Here is a 6,437-nt window from a genome sequence, read left to right as displayed (position 1 = left end):
CAGACCAAATTAGTTCTATACGGTGAAAAACATCACTGTGGAAAGTGAGAAGTGATCTTTACCCATTTGTTTTATCCATGATACCATACAGTTCATTCGCTTCTCAGTTTCTTGGTACCTGGCAGCTTTTCCTAGTAAATAAAGATAGATATACTTTAGTCCCCCAGTTAAACACACACACACACACACACACACACACACCAATACTGATCAATCATAGCAAGTTATCCATATTTCTTCTCTGTGCAAAGTTAGGCATTTGTGAACATTGATTATTCATTCATTCATTTTACATGGTATTCCAGAATAGTGTTTTTCTGTTTCTTCTGCTATTTTTAAGTAGTATTATATCTTTATTAGAATTCTTTCTTTTTTTTTTAATTTTTATTTATTTATGATAGTCACACAGAGAGAGAGAGAGGCAGAGACACAGGCAGAGGGAGGAGCAGGCTCCATGCACCGGGAGCCCGATGTGGGATTCGATCCCGGGTCTCCAGGATCGCACCCTGGGCCAAAGGCAGGCGCTAAACCGCTGCGCCACCCAGGGATCCCTATTAGAATTATTTCTTTAATTTTTTTACATTATACAAATTTCAAATATATAGAAAGGTGTAGAGAATAATAAAACACTCATGACCTCGTATATATGTTAATATTGTGCCTTATTTGCATCATAATTTTTTAAAGAATTAAGATGATACAGCTACTTTTGAAGTTAACCTGAATCCTTCCCATTCACATTGGGAAGTTTTCAGACTAAACACTATAAAGTATCTTATTCTGTACATTCTTCTGCAACTTACTTTCCTCATTCAAGAGTGTTTTCAAGTTTTATCCATGATATACAAATAGGTTATTTTTTTACTTCAAAAGTTATATGATGAATATACCACAATTTATTTATTCTGTGTTTGGTGAATATTTTCTGTTGTTTCCAATTGTTTGCCACTAGAATAATGTGTATCTTTACATAATACTAGTGGTTCTCTCAGGTATACACTCACCAATGTGGAACAGCTAGACCAGGTAGTATGTGGATACTCAATTTTCATAGGTCTTTTCAAGTGTTTTTCAAACTACCATTTATTTTAACTAGAGCATTTTATGTGTGAGCTTTCATTTCCTTGTATATTTACCAACATCTAATATTTAAGTTTTTGACAATTTAATAGAAATGAAATGGTATGATTTATTTTGCTTCTCCCCAGTTACTATGGATGTTAAACAATTTTACATGTGTTTATGTGCCATTTGGATTTTTTTCCCTGTTCATATTTTCAATTGCATTATGTGGGTTTTACTTAATGATTTATAGGAATTCCATGTATATAATCAATATTGATCCATTGTTATCTGTGTAACAAATGTCTTCTACCAATCTGTGTTGGGTTTTGATTTATTTATAGTATATAGTTGAGCAGTAGTTTTTGCTTTCTGCTATAGATCAGTTCATCTTTTCTTTCATCATTTGTGCTATTTTATGTTTTTAAGAAATCTTTGGGGCAGAGGGAGAGGGGGAGAGAGGATTTTTTTTTTAAAGATTTTATTTATTTATTCATGAGAGACACACAGAGAGAGAGGCAGAGACACAGGCAGAGGGAGAAGCAGGCTCCATGCAGGGAGCCTGACGTGGGACTCGATCCCAGGTCTCCAGGATCACGCCCGGGGCTGCAGGCGACGCTAAACCGCTGTGCTACCGGGGCTGCCCACCTCATTGTGATTTAATTAAATTAATTAATTTATTTAAAGTTTTAATTTAAGTAATCTCTATATCCAACTTGGGGATCGAACTCAGAAACCAGAGGACAGGAGTCATATGCTACTCGGACTGAGCCAGCCAGGTGCCCCCATGTTTTCCATTTTTTTTCTACCTCCATGTTGCTTTCTAGAGCATTCTGTCATAGCCGCCTTCTTATCCTTTTATTTCTCTTGTACAATTTTACCTCTCTTTTAATAGTCTAATGTTAGTGACTATTGTATTTTTCACTTGCAGAAGGTTCTTTTTAAATTCGTTTTTTTCTTAGTGTTCCGTCTCTAGACATTCTTTGCTTTCATTAAATGTCAGAAATGCATATTGAAAATTACTCATATTGGCCTGTTGTTAACTGTAGTTCCTTGGTTCTGATAGTCCTGTTTGCACATCTGCTAACTCTCTCATGTGGAGGGATGTTTACTCAGATCTTTGTAACTCACTTACTGTATATGCATCTTCTGTGGGTGTTATCTCCTAGGTAATTCCATGTGTCCTAGTTGTGAAAGTGTCCCTAACTCTGATACCAGCAGGATCTCAGAGTTTTCAATGGTCCTGAATCAGATTTGGCGTTAATTGATCTCTTTGTGGCTCCCACACAGTACAGATAACACGAATTTAGGTCCCATCTCTGGCATATGCTTGGGATTTAGTTTCTCACAGTTGTCTTTTTATTTCTTTTTATTTAAGACTTCAGGGAGCGTGAGCTTCCTTGAGGGCTCTGTGGTGTACAGGCAGGGACTTTCTGGTTTCCTGGGAATGGAAGGAGCAGATCTTGAGGGATACAAGCTCTATTTTTCATTTTCTTTAGAGGAAGCGAGGGAGGAGGAGAGAGACAGAAGGTGAGGGAGTGAGAAAATCTCAAGGAGACTCCACACCCTGAGCCTGTGGAGCCTGACTCAGGGCCTGATCTCAGGACCCTGACATCATGACCTGAACAGAAACAAAGAGTTGGACACTTAACCGATCGAGCTGCTCAGCCACCCCAAGGGGATCCATGCTTTATGACAGTCCCCCCACCCAATCTCCTACCACCTGTGGCCGAGTGCCACATCTTCAGTCCCTGTGTGAGTATCAGAACCCCAGATCCTGCCGCTGGAGCCTCTGTCTGTTTGGAACTTAGGAAGCTCCAAATTCTTATTCCTCTCTTCCCCACCTATGTTCTGAATCCATTTAGACAGATGTGGAAGTCTGACCACAGAAATGAGCATTTCACCTTTATTGCAATGAAGCAGTGGCAACAGAAGAATTAAAACACTCTGCCTGTAACCAAACTTGCTCTCCAGACACAGACAGCATGGGAAAGTCTCATTTCTAGGAGCACAGCCTTCACTCTGCAGTACAATATAACCTAGGGCAGGTGAGAATGCACATTTTCTACAATAGAGAGGTGCTAGAACGGAGAGGCCAGAAGGGGTTGATCCAGACATGCCTAGTAGTTCCTTTTCTTAAACTCATCAACCATTTAAATCACCCCTCTTCTCATGAGAAGGAGGGAGTCCATGATTGAGGCCAAGAGTATTAGTCTAAAGGAAGGAAGTTTCCCCATGAGAAACAAGGCTTCAGGGAGGCAGGTGGGGGGTATTCAATCCCTTCTAAAGATATCCAGTGTGCTTGGGTCTCTGGCTTTCATTCTCTCTTTCCTTTCTGAAATCTGGTATCTACTCTTTATTTTCAGCTGAACTATATATTTAAGACTATTTTTGGTATATTTTGCCCAGGCTTTCCATGTTTGAGGCCAGGAGCATCAGCTGTCATGTTTGTTGAAGTTCCTCTAGAGAGCATTTTCACAAAGGCAGTGGGATGGTCTATTAAAATAGACAAGTGCTAAAGGAGAACAGGCCGATCTAGCCCTCTCTCCGAGTCTTTTCTAGTCTCTGAGGTTGCACAAAATAAAAGCTATTTGCTGGCAGCATTCTTTCCTTCATTAACTATAATAAAGTAAACATGGGTATAGATCTCAACATACCCAAATATATGTGTATTGACTTTCTGAATTTAGTAGGTAAACACACTTACAAACATATATATTGCATGTGCAATTTGAATTTCTGGCCTATATCTCATATATTGCACAGTGTCATTTACACTCTCCTGTTGTTTTCATTAATCTATTGTTACGTAGTGATACAGGTTCAGCTTCATCAAAGCACACCTTTATAATGGGATTCCTTGAAGCTATTTGAAAATAGTTCTTAACTGGTAAAATTGCTTTTTTAAAGAAATTGAATTTTATTTATTTTTTTAAAGATTTTATTTATTTATTCATGACACACACACACACACACACACACACACACACACACAGAGGCAGAGACACAGGCAGAGGGAGCAGCAGGCTCCATGCAGGGAGCCTGACATGGGACTCTCTAGATGCCAGGTCTCCAGGATCAGGCCCTGGGCTGAAGGTGGCGCTATACCACTGAGCCACCCAGGCTGCCCCCAAGCAATTGAATTTGAAACATAATACAGTTTGTATAAAGAAGAGACTACAAAGCTGTGGTCATCAAGACAGTGTGGTACTGGCACAAAAACAGACACATAGATCAATGGAACAAAATAGAGAATCCAGAAGTGGACCCTCAATTTTATGGCCAACTAATATTCGACAAAGGAGGAAAGACTATCCATTGGAAAAAAGACAGTCTCTTCAATAAATGGTGCTGGGAAAACTGGACATCCACATGCAGAAGAATGAAACTAGACCACTCTCTTGCATATATATAAAGATAAACTCAAAATGGATGAAAGATCTTAATGTGAGACAAGATTCCATCAAAATCCTAGAGGAGAACACAGGCAACACCCTTTTTGAACTCGGCCACAGTAACTTCTTGCAAGATTCATCCATGAAGGCAAGTGAAACAAAAGCAAAAATGAACTATTGGGACTTCGTCAAGATAAGAAGCTTTTGCAAAGCAAAAGATACCGTCAACAAAACTCAAAGACAACCTACAGAATGGGAGAAGATATTTGCAAATGACGTATCAGATAAAGGGCTAGTTTCCAAGATCTATAAAGAACTTATTAAACTCAACAGCAAAGAAACAAACAATCCAATCAGGAAATGGGCAAAAGACATGAACAGAAATCTCACAGAGGAAGACATAGACATGGCCAACATGCACATGAGAAAATGCTCTGCATCACTTGCCATCATTGAAATACAAATCAAAACCACAATGAGATACCACCTCACACCAGTGAGAATGGGGCAAATTAACAAGGCAGGAAACCACAAATGTTGGAGAGGATGCGGAGAAAGGGGAACCCTCCTGCACTGTTGGTGGGAACGTGAACTGGTGCAGCCACTCTGGAAAACTGTGTGGAGGTTCCTCAAAGAGTTAAAAATAGACCTGCCCTACAACCCAGCAATTACACTGTTGGGGATTTACCCCAAAGATTCAGATGCAGTGAAACGCCAGGACACCAGCACCCCGATGTTTATAGCAGCAATGTCCACAATAGCCAGACTGTGGAAGGAGCCTCGGTGTCCATCGAAAGATGAATGGATAAAGAAGATGTGGTCTATGTATACAATGGAATATTCCTCAGCCATTAGAAACGACAAATACCCACCATTTGCTTCGACGTGGATGGAACTGGAGGGTATTATGCTGAGTGAAGTTAGTCAATCGGAGAAGGACAAACATTATATGTTCTCATTCATTTGGGGAATATAAAAAATAATGAAAGGGAATAAAGGGGAAAGGAGAAAAAATGAGTGGAAAAATATTAGAAAGGGAGACAGAACATGAAAGACTCCTAACTCTGGGAGACGAACTGGGGTGGTGGAAGGGGAGCTGGGCAGGGGGTGGGGGTGAATGGGTGACGGGCACTGAGGTGAGTACATGACAGGATGAGCACTGGGTGTTATTCTATATGTTGGCAAATTGAAAAGCAATAAAAAATAAATTTATTTAAAAAAATAAAAAATTAAAAAAAATAAAAAAGAAGAGAGGACTTAAAGGGCATTATAAAAACAGTAGTAAAGTATGTCTCTGATCTCTTGTGCATTTAGTCTAGGAGAATACCACATCCCTCTTCCCATCCTCATAAAACAGAACAGAACCAGCACTGAATGGAGTTAAACAGTAACGTATCTGTGCTGCCACATTTGATTTTATTTCTCTTCTTGGAAATTGGCATGAACCTAGAGTTTGCCATCCATTTCAAGTCTTTAAAGAGAAACATTTCAATATAGTAATGTAAAATAAGTAGAAATTTTTCATTGAACATTTATTTACTTTGATAGGCATTGCCCAAACATGTGCAAACATGTTCTGTGTTTATTTTACGTAGTCACCTCCTCAATTCTCACTGGTTGCACAATGTTTATCCCATTTTACAGATTAGGAAATATGGGATTTCAGAGTTCATTGGCCTCCATGTGGTGTCGCATCGTTTAAACTACCTACTTTATTCAAAGCCAAATAAAGTGTGCTGATAGGACAGAAAGTAATACCCAAAGGACCTGAGGGAACAGAAGATCTTTGAGTTGCTCAGAGATCTAAATTATGCAAAATGCGGAAATCCTGGGTGGAAACCATGAACCGTTTTAGATGGATCTTTCAACGTCCAGGGTGGCAAATTACCTAATCCAGTATAGATTGGATTACTTAATCCTGTTTGCGCCACGGACCCCTTCTTGGATAATTTTTAAATATATATTTTACTTATTTATTTA

At 39.2% G+C, this 6,437-nt stretch overlaps 1 long non-coding RNA gene across 1 annotated transcript; it reads left to right on the top strand.

Annotated features, from left to right (window-relative positions):
- The first annotated feature begins 2,781 nt into the window (after positions 1–2,781).
- Positions 2,782–3,875, top strand: LOC144286327 (uncharacterized). The gene is made up of 3 exons (XR_013354385.1): positions 2,782–2,817; positions 2,928–3,110; positions 3,472–3,875. It is a non-coding gene; the product is annotated as an uncharacterized LOC144286327 (long non-coding RNA).
- The last annotated feature ends 2,562 nt before the right edge of the window (positions 3,876–6,437 follow it).

Source organism: Canis aureus, chromosome 16 (genome assembly GCF_053574225.1).
Source record: "Canis aureus isolate CA01 chromosome 16, VMU_Caureus_v.1.0, whole genome shotgun sequence".
NCBI lineage: Eukaryota > Metazoa > Chordata > Mammalia > Carnivora > Canidae > Canis > Canis aureus.
Note: the sequence above shows the minus strand (reverse complement) of the source record. Positions and strands in the feature narration are given on the sequence as shown.